General features: G+C 38.5%; 1 protein-coding gene across 3 annotated transcripts in view; it reads left to right on the top strand.

Moving 5' to 3' along the window:
- TSHR (thyroid stimulating hormone receptor) overlaps positions 1–20107 on the top strand; it is a 153978-nt gene that overhangs the window by 65539 nt on the left and 68332 nt on the right. The gene's annotated exons all lie outside the window — the stretch shown is intronic.

Genomic DNA, 20107 nt, shown 5'->3' on the forward strand with positions numbered 1-20107 from the left:
CAAATATGACCTTTTGGTCATGACATTTTTCCATTGTCACACTGGAGATTTTTCAGGGGTACACATCATGTTTTGCTGCCCTTTTCATATAAAATTATAGCACCATAAAACTTCAGACCTGTCTGTGAAAGCTAAAGAGTATTGGGAACCAGGAAGCTCTGACTGATTGCCATGATGAATAAAACAACCAGGAAATCTCTAGATTTTTCTTCCATAGATTTGAATACCCAGGTATGCCCTGCATAAGCCCTCGATCTTAGAAAACCTGTCTATACTTTTCCAACAGGGGACAGGGGAGATGGAAAGCTGACCTGCCAGTGACATATACAGCATTATACTTGGAAGAGCACGGGTTCCCTCCACCCTGCCACTCTGCTCTTGGCATCAAGTCACCAGTTTAGGTCATGCAGCTTAGGTCTCTAGAGTCATACCTTTGGAGGAACTACAACCATAAGAGACAAAGTGGGCATTGGCTCCGAGTATCTACATTAATATTCTGACGATTAGTATTTATCAAAACTTATTTTTAATTGAGTAATAATTTGAGTTATGGTAAAAATATAAAGTGTGTTGGTTGGGAAAAACATTAAGCTTCCATTTGGAGAAATAAACATATTTTAAGGGCAATTCTATCTACATTGTTCTTCATTTATTTACACTTTGCTACTATAGAACACCAATAGGGTATCTGGTTTCAGATTTTAAAAGTTTTTTTTTTTTAATCTGCATCATTTGGTTTATTCCCTTTCAATTGTGTTTTAGTATCTCATGTATTTAGAACAATTTCCTAAAAATCTTTTGTGGTTCAGAAAGAAACATAGACTATTAAGGCTGAGCTTACTCTTTATTCTGGTGCTGTCCAAGAGAAATATAATGCAAACCACGTACATAATTTAAATTTTCTAGTTGTCACATTAAACTAAGTAAAGAGAAATAGGTGAAATTAGTGTCAATTGTATGTTTAATCAAATTAGTATGTTCAAAACTTATAATTTTAACATGTAGTCAGAATAAGATATTATAAATATTTTACTTTTTTTCTTATTAAGTCTTCAAAATCCAGTGTGTATTTTACACGCACAGTTCATACCAGCTGCATTTCAAGGGCTTGGGAGTCACATGTGACTATGACAATTGTGTTGGGCATTGCAGCTGTACTCTGTGAAGGGAAGTTATGGCTACCGTACTGGGTGGAAAGAACCAATACTTCCTTCTTTCCACTATGCGCAACCCCCAACCCCCATGCCTTTGATCTTTTAATGAAAAAATGACTCTTCTAGAACTATACAGCATGCTCATAGCTATGAGTAAAAATGATCCAACCCTGCTCCACCTAACCACACTTTTTAAAATGGTTAATAACTTTTCTTTCATTACAAGTGAAATACATGTTTTCCGTAGACAAATTAGAAAGTACGGATTACAAAAAGAAAATTTTAAATATCTCTAATCCCACTCCCTGAGAACTTCTAATATTTTGTTGAACATCTATTTAGAAGTTTTTTTGTGCAATCGATGTAAAACAGTTTTATAATGCATGCACTCTTTTGTGACTAGTTATTTTTTACCTAATAGTACCTTTTAAACATTTCTCATGTTCTTTTTATGCAACTTCTAGATAAATTTTAATGGCAGAATAATATTTCATTTAGTGCATGTACCATAATTTATCTAACCAATCCCTTGTCTTTGGACATTGCAACTATCTAATTATCAAATTTTTTGCTATCGCAAAGGAGTCTATTCTTTAGGTTTGTTTTGCTCATGTTTGGAGTGAGGGAGCAGGGAGCACTTTTACAGGTAATCCAAAAAATAGGAAGATAGTTGCAAATTGCAGCCAACTAAATAATAGTTTCCAGGTTTGTCTGGATACTTTGAAATGTTCAGTTTAGCATGCATAAAGGATCCTCATGAAACTATCAGAAAAACCATACACGTGTCTCAAGATTGAATGCATTTTATTTATTTGTTGTTGTTGTTGTTGAATGCATTTTAAATGCTTTTCAGGCTCATGTAAGAAAACAATAACAATTACAGTCTCTTCCTTTTTTCCAAGTAGATATTCTGAAAGAAAATAGGTAAACACAATCTCTTTTATGTTGTCATTTGTTTTTTGAGTCATCATCGCTATTGCGATGAAAACATAAATCCAAACTCATTTCATTTTCTGAATTGTTAGGGAAGCTAGAAATCTAAAGGGTAATTTCATGAATGTAAAACATCTGCCTCAAGTGTCTCGTTTCCAGGGTGTGGGAAAAAGGCAAGATCGTTCGTTGAGTTCTCTCTCCATCTTACCCCCAAATTATTCAAAATTCACAGAGGCTGACTATTTTTCACAAAGTCAGTTTTGCTTCCTAAGAGCAAGTAGAAATAGCCCACTGTTGCCATGAAGCCACTGCTCTTCCAGGTCTCTGCGTGGAATGAAGTGGGTCTTCAAAGAAAGAAGATCTTATACTCAGCCAAGCAAGTTCCATGTTCGAATGCCTCAGATTACAGTGTCTTACCTTACGTTCTCATGACAAGCAATTATTTCCATAATGATCAGATTAAGAGGGATGACCCAGCCACAGGTCCACCCTGCACAGAATCACTATTAGCTCCATAACTATTTAAACTCATGCAGAGTCTAGGTCAGAAGTCTAGATTGCCCTACCACTCAGGTAAGTTCCATCAAGGGGTCCCCTGGGTGTCTTTTCCTTTCAATAAATCACACTGAGAACCATCTTAGTCCTTTAGTGAGGTTCTAGTTACATCTCAGCTCAGTTAGGAAGGGGTAAAAGCTTTCCTTCCCAGGAGTCCTTGATCCTGGTACAAACTTTCTCATATCTTCTTCAGTGATCAGCCCTTCAAGCAAAAAAGTAATGGAACAGAGAGCTTCATCAGTTCCCAAAATGGGCTTCTCTTACCTTTCTCCCAGGATGGCTTCACCTCTGGCTTCCAAGGTCCTGGGTTCAAATCCTTGCCAATTCATTTGTTGTGTAACCTTGAGAAAGTCAATTCACCTTACTGAACCTCAGTTTCTCTACTTGTAAAATGGAAATTAATACTATTTATATCACAGGGGTGTTGTAAGGCTTATGTAAGGTTTTATGTAGCATAAAGCACTTAGCCCAGCAGCAGGCACCTAGTAAACTACAGTATTCGTTCCTGTATTACTTACCTATACATAACTAAGAAGGGAAACAGCAGACTGTGGTGCTCCATCCATATCAATTTAGATCCCTGTATTGTTTCAGTGGAGCCCTTCCCCAACTTCTGTGTGTTTTTGCTTCTAGCAAATCATGCTTGCTCTTTAGAGGAATGCCTGGAGCTGATTTGAGGAGTTTATAATGGACTGAAGTAGGACTATGAAAGCCACACTCTTTCCTTGAGTGAGGACCAACTCTAAGGCATGATCTATACTCCAGAGCTCTCTGTGGGACCTCGCCGAGGCTGGGACTCTGCCTGAAATCACACCTTCACTCTCACACTTCACACATACACAGACACACACACACACACACTTCTCACTCTTTCCTGTCCTGCTTCCCTCTGTCCCTCTACAGTTTCCCCTAGGAATACTTCCCTAATAAATCACTTGCACACAAATCCTTGCCTCAGGGTCTGCTTCTGGGCAACATGGACTAAGACAGGAAAATCCAGTGATTCTTTCTTGTTTTTGTTTTTTTTTAAATTTTATTTATTTATTTTTGGTTGTGTTGGGTCTTCGTTTCTGTGCGAGGGCTTTCTCCAGTTGCGGCGAGCGGGGGCCACTCTTCATCGCGGCGCGCGAGCCTCTCACTGTGGCGGCCTCTCTTGTTGCGGAGCACGGGCTCCAGACGCGCAGGCTCAGTAGTTGTGGCTCACGGGCCTAGCCGCTCAGCGGCATGCGGGATCTTCCCAGACCGGGGCTCGAACCCATGTCCCCCGCATTGGCAGGCTGACTCCCAACCACTGGGCCACCAGGGAAGCCCCAGTGACTCTTTCTAAAACAAGAAAAATCTATTCCAAGATGTGTTGATGTCTTGACAATGTTAATAGCACCTTCTCTTGCGCATACACAAATTCCAGTCTGCTTAATTGGATATCAGATACAGTAGTAATACTAATAAAGCTTATCTCTAAGGTTGAAATAATAATGAAATCTTGTAAATTATTTCATGAGGGGAAAATTAGTGTTTGGCCATTTTGAGGCAACTAGTTTTATCATCCAGTTGAAATGATTTCATAAAATGGCTATTAGAAAAGTTTACCCCAAGAGAGTCTTATGATATGGAGAACTGAGTGTCTGTAGCCTTATAAAAAAGCAATTGATTTTTAAACTGTGGTAAGAAAGCATCTTAATGTTATTTTTTAAATAAAATTGTTTGCAGTGAGGACAATATTTATTAGCTTGTGCCTCCCTCCTTCCCCACCAAGGAAAGCTCCTTGTGAGCCATTTTCTTGTATGATTTGTGGAACAAAATCAGGAAAATGTGTGGAGTAAGATAGCATCTAAAAATGAGGCAGATGGGACTTCCCTAGTGGTCCAGTGGGTAAGACTCCACACTCCCAATGCAGGGGGCTCAGGTTTGATCCCTGGTCGGGGAACTAGATCCCACAAGCATGCCTCAGCTAAGAGTCTGCATGCCACAGCTAAGAAGTCCGCATGCCGCAGTGAAGATCTCGTGTGCCGCCACTAAGACCCGGTACAGCCAAAATAAATTAATAAATTAATTAAAATAAAATAAAATAAAAATGAGGCACAAATAACCAATAAGGCTTGGTCAGTTTGTCTTTTCCCCAACACTGTCAGTTTGTCAGTTTGTCTTGTCAGTTTGTCTTTTCCCCAACACTTTGGGGAAAGAATGAAGTAGAAAAAGGAAGGGAGGCAGAAACTTTATAGAGAATTTTGGAGGTTCATCAGGAGTGGGTTTGAAAGAAGGGAGAAGCAGAGAAAGGACTTTTAAAGATGTGTTGTGAGGATTAAGAATGATTCCCCTTTGGAGATCAGCTCGGTGTCTTGTGACCACGTATACGTATATGTATACGTATAGCTGATTCACTTTGTTATACAGCAGAAACTAACACACCATTGTAAAGCAATTATACTCCAATAAAGATGTTAAAAAAAAAAAAAAAAGAATGATTCCCCTTTGAACCCTCCTGCACTGTTGGTGGGAATGTAAGTTGGTGCAGCCACTATGGAGAACAGTATGGAGGTTCCTCAGAAAACTAAAAATAGAATTACCATATGATCCAGCAGTCCCACTCCTGGACATATACATGGACAAAACTATAATTCAAAAAGATACATGTACCCATATGCTCATAGCAACCCTAGTCCCAATAGCCAAAACATGGAAACAACCTAAATGTTCATCAACGGATGAATGGATAAAGAAGATGTGATACATATATACAATGGAATATTACTCAGCCATTAAAAAGAATGAAATAATGCCATTTGCAGCAACATGGATGCAACTAGAGATTGTCATACGAAGTGAATTAAGTCAGAAAGAGAAAGACAAATACCATATGATATCATTTATATGTGGAATCTAAAATATGGCACAAATGAACCAATCTACAAAACAGAAAGAGACTCACAAACACAGAGAACAGATCTGCAGTTGCCAAAGGGGAGCAGGGGAGGGAGAGGGATGGACTGGGAGTTTGGGGCTGGTAGATGCAAACTATTACATTTAGGATGGATAAACAACAAGGTCCTACTGTATAGCACAGGGAACTATATCCAATCTCTTGGGATAAACCATAATGGCAAAGAATATCAAAAAGAGTGTCTATATATATATGTGTGTGTGTGTATCACTGAGTCACTGTGCTGTACAGCAGAGATTGCCACAACGTTGTAAATCAGCTATAGTTCAAATAAAAAAAAGAATGGTTCCCCTTTAACGCTAACTCCCACAAGTAAAGACAGGACTTCCTTTTACTGACTTAACAGTATTTCTTTGAAAATGACATTGCAGTGAGCCTAGGTCACATGGGGCCTTGAGTTATTTTTGATCTAATTTCAACCTCTACCTTTCACTATTCCCTAAATCAGAATCAATTTCAGTTTGAAAATGAGAGACCTCTGTTCTCTTCAAACCACTTCTTTATCCCTATAATTGGGAGGGCAAATATTATGAGATAAGAAGTTAAATGCTTGTTAATTATAATACCTATTAATACTATTATAATCACAATCATAAAATTTTCATTTAACTTCAGTTAGGTTGTTTTACCTGGTGGTCATTATAACCCTGTGGGTTAATGAGAAGAGATACTATTCTCCACACATGAAAAGAAATTGAGGCTCAGAGAGTTTAAAATTCACCTAAAGTCACAGAGACAGTTATTAGCAGAGTTGAGATTGGCCAGCCCAGTCAAAGGCAGCTAAACTCTCTCCCCCATTGTACTGATGGAACATAGGTGGTAAAATGAACACTAACAATGCTACATGGAGAAGAATCATTTCTAGTTTGCCTCTTTACAGGTTATTAAACTCTGTTATTACCCAAGTTTTCAAGTAACTTTGCAACCAGGATAGAAATAATAGAGGGAAAGAGAACAGTGGACATGAAGCTTAACTTCTGTCATTCTGCAGGTGCTTATTAAATCAATCCTATTACATTTATCTCAGCTTGGTGAGGTTAATTATGATAAGATGTGGCTACTCTTAGCAATATGTGATATATATAAAATTCATAGCACAATATTAGACTGGATATTTTAGTTATCTATTATTGCATAAAAAATTAGAGGTTTAAAACAACCATTGTATTATATCTAAATTATAATCAGGAATTGGGGTAGGATAAGATATAGCTGAATCATTCTCATGGCATCATCAGAGTTCACTTAATGGTATTCGCGTGACAAAGGGGTGTCGCTGGAGAGCCCAAGGTGTGTTCCTGTACATGTCTGCTGCTTCGTGGGGATGGCTGAATGCTCGTCTCAGGTGGAACTGTGACTGGAGCTCCTACACTCTTCATTTCAGGGTAGTCAGACTTCTTCCATGACAGTTCAGGGCCCTCTAGGAGAATATTCAAAGACACCCAGGCAGAAGCTTCAAGACATCTTCTAATCTAACCTCAAAACGCAAGAACACTACTTCTACCACATTCTTTGGTCAAGCAACCAAGGTCAGCCCAAATTCAAGGGGAGGAAAATTTGTGGCCATCTTTTTACTACCACAGTGGACATCAGTAAATCTTTTCTTCCCTTCAGTAACAGTTTCCACATTATCTTCTCTCTCTAAGCAATAGGAATTTTTTTTTTTGAAAAAAGGACAGGAAAAATGATCCATAACAAAGAGAAAATCAGTTGATAACAACAGACCCATAATGACAGAGATGATGGAATTAACAGACAATGACACAAAATTTCTGTTATAAGTCTTCTAAAGAAACTCAAGAAAAGAAAACATGACCATAATGAGGAGAGAAATGGAAGATATGGACAAGACCTAAATGGAATTCTATGGTTAAAAATACATAAAATGGGGCTTCCCTGGTGGTGCAGTGGTTGAGAATCTGCCTGCTAATGCAGGGGACACGGGTTCTAGCCCTGGTCTGGGAAGATCCCGCATGCCGTGGAGCAACTAGGCCCATGAGCCACAACTACTGAGGCTGCACGTCTGGAGCCTGTGCTCCGCAACAAGAGAGGCCACAAAAGTGAGAGGCCCGCGCACAGCGATGAAGAGTGGCCCCCGCTTGCCGCAACTGGAGAAAGCCCTCGCACAGAAACGAAGACCCAACACAGCCATAAATAAATAAATAAATAAACAAATACTTTAAAAAAAAAAACCATAGAAAAAAATAAATACACAGAGTTCTTGTCAGAAACTCCACAGGTTGGAATGCAACAGAATGACATCTTTAAGTACTGAAAGAAAGAAAAAGCTGTTAACCTATAATTTTATGCCCAGTGAAAATATCTTTCCATATTGAAAGCAAAATAAAGACTTTTTCTGATAAACGAAAGTTGAACAAAGTCATTGCTAGCAGACCTGCACTAACAACAACAAGAAGAATAACATGTTAAAGGAAATTCTTTAGGCAGGAAAAAAACAATACCAAATGGAAATTTGGATCTACATAAATGTATGAAGAGCAGCAGAAGTGGTAGGGAGGAAGACTGTGGTTTGAAATCAGTGTATAACACTTAAGACGCAAGCACAGAAAAGAGAATTAACTCATTCAAAAATATTAACACCTGAAATGCAAATTAGGAATGAGAAGAACTTGCTTTTTGATCATTTGCTAAATAAAATTATTTTTCTTCTCCCTAACAACAACAGCAACAACAAAAACATACACACACAACACACAGACACACACACACACAGACACACACACACATCTCCTTCAAAAATATTTGACCCTGGTATTTAACATTTCTGAATAGAATATATATATGATAAATCTATGCATACTAACTCTTTGATGTTTCACTCATTGTCCTGACTGGTTTGAAAGTTTGCTAAGCCAATAGTCTTTTCTCCCTGGATAAAATTCACTGACAGTACTTTGAAATTTTAATGAGAGATGTTGAACTTAATGAACTGCCAATTTGCACGTGACTACCAGAAAAAAACGTTAATGTTACCCTCTGCCAAAGCCTGCATTGCCATTTTTAAGGAAAACTACTTTCCGAACACTAGACAGATGGCAAGTGTTCACCAAATGCTTTTATCTGGAGTACAAACTGGAGGCCAGCTATGTTTATGGGCATCATTTTATATAAGACCTCATGCATTATAATTCCTGACATTCATTCAGTATTGTGCGATATATAATTCACTTTTCATTTCTCCTCGTAATAACTAAGTGAGAAGAGTGGATAATATTATCACCCTTCTTTGGTTAAGGTTCAAAATGCCTTGACTCCCAGTCCATCACCCTGCTTCTTTCACTGACACTTTTAATCCTTCAGATTCTTTTATAAATTATAGCCTTCAGGTTTCAGCTTAAATCAGTTCTTTGGAGAAGACTCCTTATGCACTTGCACAGATCTGGGCTCTTCCTTCATAGCATTAACACAATGATAATAATATAGTAAGTTAACTGTATTAAATAGCTTTTTTAATGTCTAGCTCCTCCACTGGTCTCAGCTTCCTGAAGGCAGGATGTCCATCTGAGTTGTTTATCATCGCGTTCCCCGCACCGTGCATGGTGCCTGGAACATGGTAAGCACTCAGCATATGTGTAGTACTAAATATGTGTTGATTCCTGAAGTGCCTCTGGGTCACACCTTCACAACAAAGGAAAGAACCTATGGTTATGTAGTTTCAGAACACCATATGTATGTACACTTTATAGTGGAAGGCTTGCAGGACTGCTATTACTTTATTATATGAACTTAAGTCACTCAACCTTTCCTCATATTATTCATCCATAAAATAACAAGGTTTAGACAAATATATAGGTTTTAAACAGTGCTCCTCAAAGCCTAAAGTGCTCCATGAGGGTTGGGGAAGAGTGTTAAAGGGAACCGTTTACATTTTTTCTTTTATTTACATACCAAGTAAGATTACCACACAAAGTAAACAGTAGTCCAAGGCTCTATAATAAAATATTCCCAATAATATTGAGGCTGCACTGTAATGCTCCCTAGTAAATTAGAAACAACTGAAATAGAGGAAATTTTTAAAGTAACACATAATGGATCATAATAGAGATATATAAAATCTCTTAAAGGAAACAGAACAACCTCATGCAATCTAGTTGAAGAAAATATCCATCTGGCAGAGAACTGATCAGCCATAAGCGCAGAGAGAAAGTGGAGTCACACATGAGAATTGTGGAAATTCCTGTCTAGTCAATGTCCAAGACAAATGAATCTTAAACCAGTGAATGCAAAGTGCTGTGATCCCACAGGCAAGGTCATTCCTTGTAAGAAGTGGTGATATTAGGCTCTCTTAGCCTGAGAGCATTTAAAAAATGAGTTCATCTCCTTCTTTTGATGGATTTCATGCTCTTCAAGCAATCTTCTGAATCTGTCTTGGTTCCCTACAATAGTCTGCCCACAAGGAAGCATGGGCTTGGCATCATGACTACTCTGGTCCATGTGACAGTTGTATTTCTCATCATCGATTAATAAACTGGCAAACAGATTTGTATGTTTTTGTTTCTTTAAAAAAAAAAAAACTCATCTAGTGTGCAACCACTATGTGCCAGACATTATTCTAGGTGCTTCTAACAATAATTTGTTAAATCTTCATGGCAACCCTATGAGGTAGGTATTATTATTATCATCTACATTTCATACTTTGCAGAACAGCAGTAGTGTATACTGAAGAATCTGATGTCTTTTTGCCTGTGATTAAAACCCTGCTCTCCTACTGAACAGCTGTGTGGCTTTTAGCAAGTTATTTAACCTTCCTGTATCTCAGATCATCATCTGTAAAATGGGGATAATAATATTACCTAACTCACACGGCTGTTATGATGATGAAGTAATAAATGTAATGTACTTTCATAGTGCCTGGCTCAGAGCTATGTAGATATTTATCATTTTCAATTTACATCCTTGTTGTACTAGTCTGGATTCTCCAAAGAAACAGAATACATACATATATCTTCTATATACAGAGACATAGGCAGAGAGAGAAGGATTTTTTACAATAAGGCATTGGCTCACATGGTAATGGAGGCTGAGAAGTCCAAGACCTGCGGTTGGAAAGCTGGAAACACAGGAGAGCTGACAGTATATTTCCAGTCTGAGTCCAAAGACCTGAGAATCAGGAGAGACTCTATGTAAGTTCCAGTTAAGTCCGAGGCCAAAGGCAGGAAAAGACCAATGTCCCAGCTGGAAGATAGGCAGGCAGAGAGAAAGAATTTTCTCTCTTATACAGCCTTTTTTTTTTCTATTCAAGCCCTCAATGAATTGGATGAGGTCCATCCACACTGGGGAGGGAAATCTACTTTACTCAGCCTACTCATTCAAATGTTTACCTCATCCAGAAATACCCTCACAGACACAACCAGAATAATGTTTAACCAAATATCTGGGCACTCTATGGCCCTGTCACGTTGACACACAAAATTAACCCTCACACTTGGGTTTACAAATATACTTTTTTACATGACTGTGCATATCTCCAAATCCTTTAGCAGTTAAAAATACCAATCAAGATTGGTACTTACATACACATCTACCAGTCTGGCTAAAATTTAAAAGACAGATAATACCAGGTGTCGGTGAGGATGCGGAGTTAACTGGAACTCCCATCCATCACTGGTAAGAGGGAACATGGTACAGTCACTTTGGAAACCAGCAGTTTTTGTTATAATTAAGTATATATTTACCTATGATTCATAAATCCCACTCCTAGGTATTTACCTAAGAGCAATGATTGTATATGCCCATAAAAAGTTTGCACACGGATGTTCATAGAAGCTTTAACCGTAATAGCCCCAACTGGAAAAATATCAATTAGAGAATGAATAAATAAATGATGTATATTCATAGTTAGCAATAAGAAAGAACGACTGATACATGCAACAACATGGACGAATCTCAAAACCATTATGTTGAACAAAAGAAGCCAGACAGAAAAGGGTGGCTAATATATGATTACATTTATGCAAAGAGAGCAATCTGTTTTTATCTTCTGAGAGGGACAGAGTTACTGATTGGAAAGGGGCACAAGGGAACTTTCTCAGATGATGGAGATATTCTATATTTTGATCCAGGTCCTCGTCACATGGATATATGTGTTCATATATGTAAAGTATAAGTATACTTACCTATACTGGATGAAATAAAAATTCATATTTTAAGGCAAGACAAGAAAAATTTAAACATAAAATTTTTCTCTGCCCTTTGGCCTCCTCCCTCCCCTCTAGTGCACATTGTGTGTCTGCATTATGTTAACCAGACCTCCCAACAGCAGAAATAACTGCTCAACCCTAAAGATCAATTTCCTCCTTCTGGCGCCAGCCATGTAACTCCTTGGAAGAAAACATTCCTTTCTCAATCCTAGAAGGAGTCACAATGACTCACTACTCCGCTGTATGTGCAGACATCTCTGGTGAACTGTATGTACAATGCCAGTGTATCATTTCCCTTAAAGATAGCGATTGGTATGGAACAGACTATTCACACGACCTGGGGAGATACTGGCCCACACCCAGTGGAAGTTCTTAGCTTAAATACTTAACTGATGACCTACTAATATTACCAGTCATATTACTTGTATTCTGCCTAATTGTACAAGATTATTGTTTCTTATATTACCAAATGTGTGACTGAGACTCAGATAAAATTAATGATGATTAGGCGCCTTGAAACCTAATTGATCAAATTTATAATTCTATAAGATCAATTGTTGTAACAGTGTAACTCTAATTATGAGAAGAAGCAACAAGAGGGAACCATTTCCTGGACCATGACAGACTAGTAAGACAGGTGGTCCAGAGGATTTTGGCTACTGTTAACAGCGCCTACTTCAGTAACAGCACACTGAATGGGCTATCAACGAAATCCTCACCTGACCTGGGGATGAGCATTCCTAGCACCATGGGACAAATTGCTCATGAAATGCCTCCCAAACCTTAGTTGAAATTAAGACTGAAAGGGAAGGGATTATAAAATAAAGAACGTTGTCCACTATCCAGGTCTACACATTAGCCACTGCCGTCGCTGACCTGCAGTACACCTTGAAAGGAATTCATGGCAACGATCAGGATGAGGCACTCTGTGCTTTGGGAAAACTGGCAGAACAGACCCTCAGATAGATATTTTCAGGGGAAATTTTTTTTTTAATTATTTGCTTTATTTTTATTTTATTTTATTTTTTAAATTTTATTTATTTATTTATTTATTTATTTATGGCTGTGTTGGGTCTTCGTTTCTGCGCGAGGGCTTTCTCTAGTTGCAGCAAGTGGGGGCCACTCTTCATCACGGTGTGCAGGCCTCTCACTATCGCAGCCTCTCTTGTTGCGGAGCACAGGCTCCAGACGCGCAGGCTCAGCAGTTGTGGCTCACGGGCCTAGTCGCTCCGCGGCATGTGGGATCCTCCCAGGCCAGGGCTCGAACCCGTGTCCCCTGCATTGGCAGGCAGATTCTCAACCACTGCGCCACCAGGGAAGCCCAGGGGAAATTTTTTATAAACCTGGATTCTTGCATCTTCCCATACTTAGAAAAGCACTAAACCATTAACTAAGACGTCTGTTCCTTGTGACTAGCAGCAAATTTCTGCTGGGATGTGTGTTTGATTGTATATACCCCATTCACCAAAATCCAATGTATACTGGCCTTCCCCTTTACCTCTTCAGAGCAGTTCTCAAAGCTCTCTGAGAGACTGTGTCCTGGGTTATAATCCTTAGATTGGCTCAAATAAAAATTTCCATTTCATTCTTAGACTGACTATTGATTAGTTTTTTCGTTGACACACTGGTATACCCTTAAGTATCTAAGTAGACATTTAAGATTTGTGCATCTTACTGGACACAAATTATACGTGTGAAAAAATTTCAATACAATAAGTATCCCAAATGAAATAAAACCAAATTAAATATGTATTTTAAAATCTGGAAACCAAGCATCATAAATAGAAAACTCTCTCCCAGATGACGTAAGCTGGACAATTTCCATAAGCCAGATCTGTCAGGCCATTGCTTGGGCTTCTAAGTCTCGGATCACAAAAATTAAAGCCCAAACGGAAACTGTCTGTCCCAAAATGATGACTCATAGGCGCCTCTGGAATCTGGGTGTTGTACTTTCACACCTTGTGTTGCAGGCATCACCTAGTATTTTTGTACTGTTTGTAAATAATTCAGCAGCAGCACTGACTGAAATCCCACCCTACCACCAAAAACGGAAAACACAACTTAGTACAGATTAAAATTTGTTCATACTTAAACATACGGCCTATGTGTAAAGAGTCCCAACTATTTGACTGCGTGATTCTTCTGGGTCTACATCCCTGATTTTAATCCCTGTGCTTGCTGCACTCTCTCACAACTCACCACAGAGTTAGAAAAAAAAAAAAAAATTTGCACAATGGTAAAACAAATTCACCAATGAGAATTTTTTTCTCAGCAAAGTAGAAACAATGGGCAAATGATAAACATCATATTTAATATTGACCAGTTTATAGTGTACAACTTCACAATATATAAGTATCTGGATTATTTGCACCAATTCTCTCTTCTTCTACTGCCAGTACTTTCCAGTACTTTTTTTTTTTTTTCACACACACACACTGTATTTTATTTTTACAAGAGATAGACTGACACCAAGCATTGTACATGGATGACGACAACAAAAGCAACAATGTCCAGTACTTTTTATGGTCACACTTGGCACATCTAAATGAATTATCAGTTGATTGACACAGGTATTTAATAAAAAGGAGCTTTTACAGATCTGCTAGTCAACACAGTGCCTATAGTTAACAATAATGTATTGTTCACTAAAGATTTGTTTAGCAGGTAGATCTCATGTTAAATGTTCTTAACACAGACACAAAAACCAAGAAAAAACAAACAAAAAAAAAGGGGACACAGGAAACTTTTGGAGGTGATAGATATGTCTATTACCTTTATTGTTGTGGTTTCATGGGTGCATGAAATCCATATGGGTGCATATGGCCAAACTCATCAAATTGTATACATTAATTATGTATAGTTTTTTGTATGTCAATTAACCTCCACAAAGCTGTTAAAAATAGAATTAATGTAATTCTGAATAAAAAATACTCTTTCTCCTAAATTTTTTTTAATTAAAAAAATAAATATAAAGGAGCCCTTGAAATGCAGATGATGAGGGAATTCCCTGGCGGTCCAGTGGTTAGGACACCATGCTTTCTTTGCCAGGGCCTGGGTTCAATCCCTTGCTGGAGAACTAAGACCCCCCCCCCGCAAGCCGCACAGCACGGCCAAAAAAAAAAAAAAAACCCAGAAAGAAATGCAGATGACAGTATTAAACAAACAAGCTTGGTGCAGAATCACAAAATATTCTCAGCCTGGGCTTCCCTGGTGGCACAGTGGCTAAGAATCTACCTGCCAACGCAGGAGACACGGGTTCGAGCCCTGGTCCGGGAAGATCCCACATGCCGCGGAGCAGCTAAGCCCGTACGCCACAACTACTGAGCCTGCGCTCTAGAGCCCGCGAGCTACAACTACTGAGCCCGCGTGCTGCAACTACTGAAGCCTGCGCTCAGCTAGATCCCGTGCTCCACAACAAGAGAAGCCACTGCAATGAGAAGCCCACACACTGCAACGAAGAGTGGCCCACGCTCACCGCAACTAGAGAAAGCCCGTGCATAGGAATGAGGACCCAATGCAGCCAAAAGTAAAAAAATAAATAAATTTATAAAAAAATAAAATATTCTCAGCCTGATCGCCAAGAGACCAAAAATGTGACACGCAAGTGGAAAGTTTGGTGTTTCTGGACCACACAAGCTCAGCCATGGCAAAGAAGATCAGCAGGGATTCTCAACTCATGAGATTCAGTCTGGCTCATCTGCTCATACTTCACATTTTTTATCAAGTAAAGGCTGTAATGGGAAACCTGAAGCATTGATTAATTAAAACCTCACCCACATGTACACACCAACACACAGACTATGTATTATGAGTCCAGAAACCTTGTAAAATACAAGATGCTGGAATGTTGATTGGATTTACGTGTTGATAAAATTTCAGTGAAATGAGCCTACTATCATGCAAGATTACTGTGAAAAATTTAATTGTGCAAACTGTTCTTGTTGGAACATAGAGAACTACCCATTAATCAGATTTCCCTCTCCCATCACTACTGCAAGAACAAAGAAGACGGTACTTAAAACTGGATCCTATTCAGCAAAATCTGTAAGTCAATCAGTGGCATTTCACATGCATTTCTATTTCTGCACTGCAGCTTCCAAATGCAGATATTTGAGAAATATAAATCTTGCCTCCTCAAAGCCCAAAGGAAACATTTGACTCTAAGTCATATTCTCACTGATACTTCTTGGTTAAATAAGTCTTAGAAAAACAAATTAAATTACATCATCAGCTTAAATATTTATTCTCTCTTGTAATTTCCATATCTTAAAGCCAACCTGTTTAACTATTAAATGTACATAGTCCACTTAGGATACAAAACTATAGCTGTAAACGTTTTTCCCCAATGAGTTATATGGGATGCCTTAGTCATTAATAGTAAATACTGATACTATTTGTATAAAGTAAGCCTTCTGAGTTTTTTCATTCTATTTTAGAGAGAATAATCATTGCCTTCTTATTTTGAACCATCAAAAAAAAGCAGAGTCTCTTCTGTGCCTGGTGTATTTTCATATGAAATAAACACTATTTTGCTGCTAATCCTTTGGATAATAGTGTAACACCTTGAAGCTTTTCTAATGTTTTTATCAAAAGAATATACTCTTAGATATGTATTTTTCTCTTCTAAAAATATTCAAAATGTATTCTGAAAGTAAAATAAAATATTTTGGCCAAATAATTACAATCATTTGCTTTCTTTCCTCTCCCATCTGTTTTTAAAGCAGTAATCACAATGTCACAAGATTCTTTGAATAAAGTTCTGCTTTTGAAAATATAGACAATGGAAAGAACATCCAACTGTATGTCCCTAGGTGAGGGGACAAAAAAGAGAAAGAAGTTGATGATAAACACGTATCAGTTAGCTCTAGTTACAAAATTACTGCCTAACAAAACCACCACCAAACCTCCTTAAGGGTTAAGGCTCATGCATCTGGGGTCAGCTAGAGGTCAGAAAGGCATCCATATATTACAATAACTTATTCTCCAGGAGCCTCATAGTAAGACTAGTGGGGAAAAATGGAACAAAGATTCTATAAATAAATACGGTATCTTCACTATTTAATTAGCTAGATGTCATGTCCTAGCCAATGATTTTTGCTCTTTATTAGAAGGGAGATAGATGCTTTGAGAGAAAACTCTTCCTACATATTTTTGTGTAAATCAGAATAATAACATTTTAAAAGCTGGGGAAGAAAGTAGAGGATATGTGGTGAACTTTAGAGTGGCAACCAAGACAATTTATACCCAAAGTAAAAAAATATGTTTTTAACTCATTAATGAGTTTATTTTTACAGATTATGTACACACTACTATGATTATATCCAGGTAAATTGTACAAGCTGCTAAATTGAATTTGGCAATTTATATGATCAGCGGCCATTCTGATAGTTCATTCATTTAACATTATTGAAACCAGTCTTCTGCATTATAATCATCACGTTATTAACTAAGTTCATTCAATAAATAGATTATTCATTTTCATCCTAGGCTAGGACTTATTGCTTAGGACATATTGTGCATATCGTATCATTAGTAAGACAGCTGTACTGAGATACGTAATTCTTATCAGTGCATTTATATGGGTGGCTTTCTTTGATGAGAAATCTGGCTGAGAAGAATATCTTGTTTGTGCAATCAAGCAAAATGTTAGCATTTCAAAAATGTTTGTCTTTTAAAACACATTCTGCGTGTAGGTGAGGAAAAGGAAATATTTCCCTTCTACTATTCTAGGTTCTCAGCTAGGGCTTTGTAACCAAACACAGAGTGGCAAGAGAAAAGCATGCAAATATATTTAATGCAAGTTTTACATGACATGGGAGCCTTTATGAAGAAATGAAGACTTGAAGAAGTGATTAAACTTGAGCATTCTTATGCTAGGTTTGATGAAGATAGGAAAGTGGTGGGAAAATGTGATAGGACAAAGGGGTATGAGCTGAGAATAGTAAACTAGGGGAAACTTGCAAGGTCTGTTCATTCAGAATCCCCTCAGCATCCCTCTGTCTTCCGTGATAAGGCTGCCCCTTTCCTCCGGGGAGGGCACCTCTCACATGAGGGTCTTAGGGCTTGCTTCAGAGTGTGAAGGGGAGTCAGAGAATCCTTCCTACACCTCTGCTTCTCAGATTCCTCCAGCTTAAAGTATTCAGTATGCCAACACAATATGTTTTGGGATAGTGTGTCCCGAACTCCATCAGCTACAACTAACTCAGTAGTAGGAAAAAGATCTTTGTTCTGACTTGAAGTGTGTATGTGTTTATGTGTGTGAAAGAGAGAGAGAAAATCCAAGAAACATGTATTACAAATTTCAGAAATTCATATATTGGAAAACGATATAAACATTATTTGAAACTTTAACCAAAGGCTATTAAATTGCATTTAGATGCTATTTCTGTTCCAAGGCAAACTTCTCGGAAACCATTGTTACTCTAATTTTCTTTTAAATTAAGTATAGGTTCTTTACTTTTGACGACAGAATAAATCCCCAAATTTTTAGCCAATGAAAGTTACAAATTAAGTCCGCATTACCTACAAGCAGTGTGCAAAATCTTAGATAAGTATGCCCTCAATATCCATGCCTTAGGACATGCTCCATAAGTAAGACTATCTGTGAGCTTAAGTAAGTCTCTTCGGGTGATACCCAGCAGGTGTGTACCTTATCCTTTGTTTTTCTTAGGCATGGCCCAATTTTACTAGGAGATTTTAGTCCCAACGACTTGTTATTCTCATTTCTTTTTAACTTCAGAAACTTGGATCTGGACCAACAGGCTTTTAATCAATCCAATTAAGGGCATGTAAGTGGGAGACCTGTGAGGGAGTACAGGTAATCTATTGGACCTGAATTTCTGGAATCATATGAAGGCATATTGCACTTTACGCTGAATCACCAGTGTTGCAAAGGGCTGACAATCTACCCTTCTGTCATTCACGTCGCCTCCCTCTGCCCCCTTTTATAAATTAATTTGGTTTTACTGAGGCTCTGATTAGGCAAGTTACAGATGTATTTCTTGATAGACAGACATGATGTACTGGGTAAAAGGAATGGCTATACATAGGTCTTAGTAACGTGGTGATAAGATGTCAGGGGAGGGGAAGTGTTCTGTATTCCTGTGATTAGGGCTTTTAGTGAGCCTATGCCTCTGGACTGTGAACTTCACCAGTGTTTCTCAGTTTTTTCTCTCCCCCTAGGCGGGACAGAACGGCTAGAAGGAGCTGGAGTTGTGTATTCCCTTCCACAGGGTCTGGATAACCAGTTTCCCCCGAGGGCAGGCCTTGTTAAAAAGAACAGAGTGCTCTGAGGTACAGTTGGCCCTTGAACAGCATGACTTTGAACTGCGTGGGTCCACTCATCCATGGATTTTCTTCAGTAGTAAATACTACAATACTACTTGATCCAGCAGTGGTTGGTTGAATCTGCAGGTGCAGAACTGCAGATACTGAAGGCCAACTATAAAGTTATACGTGGATTTCCGACTGTGTGGGTGTTGGTGCCCCTAACCAACCCCTCCATTGTTAAAGGGTCAACTGTATTTCCAGATGGTTCCTTTTCCCCTCCCTTTGACAGAAGCACAAAGGGATTTTTCCCTAGTGTTTACTCTTAGAACCTTGTGGAACTCCTGGAGGTAAATCTCACAAAATTGTGGAGGTCCGCCTGTGACTAGGTCCTCCTAGAATTTCCAACTCTCAGAGTTGTCTGCGCTGCATCTCTGGCAATTGGTCAATCACAGCTCAGGTTTTCCTACCCTACCCTGGCACTGGTTCCTCCTTATAGTTTTTGCTCATGAGTCTCTGCTCTGGGAAGTAGGGACTCCTTGTATTTACCTGTCTGTCTCTCCAGTCCTGGGGACAGTGGTTTGCCCTATGTCTTCCCCTGTCCCACAGATCCAAGAAGAGTTGTTGATTTTTCAGTCTGTTCCACTTTTTGCTTACTGTTAGGAGGGAGGGGTGACTTCCAGGCTCCAGTCATGCAGAACCAGAAACCAGAAATTCTAAATGTATTTCAATCACTGCAAAAATTAGTAGTTCAAAGAGTACATAGATCAAGGAAATAGATTACTGAGAAAAAACCCTGCAGCCTAGAAGGAAAAATACACAATCTCAGTATGATGTCTTTTAAAAAGGTAGTAAATGAACAATGTGTAATTACCAACATTTAAATGGCAAAAACAGACCCACGGAGAAGAGGATAAGGATGGTGAGGCATTGGCTTTTTGCAAAGCCAGCTAGAACAGTAGGTACACCTTTTTCCATACAGAATTCTATTCAAGCAGTTGCTATAACAAAGAAAGGCAATAAAAAATGAAGGATCAAGGTGGAGAGACATACTGGAGTGCATAAAGAGGTCTCATTGCGTAAGGAAACCACTCTCA

This window comes from Balaenoptera musculus, chromosome 2 (assembly GCF_009873245.2).
Source record: "Balaenoptera musculus isolate JJ_BM4_2016_0621 chromosome 2, mBalMus1.pri.v3, whole genome shotgun sequence".
NCBI classification, from domain to species: domain Eukaryota; kingdom Metazoa; phylum Chordata; class Mammalia; order Artiodactyla; family Balaenopteridae; genus Balaenoptera; species Balaenoptera musculus.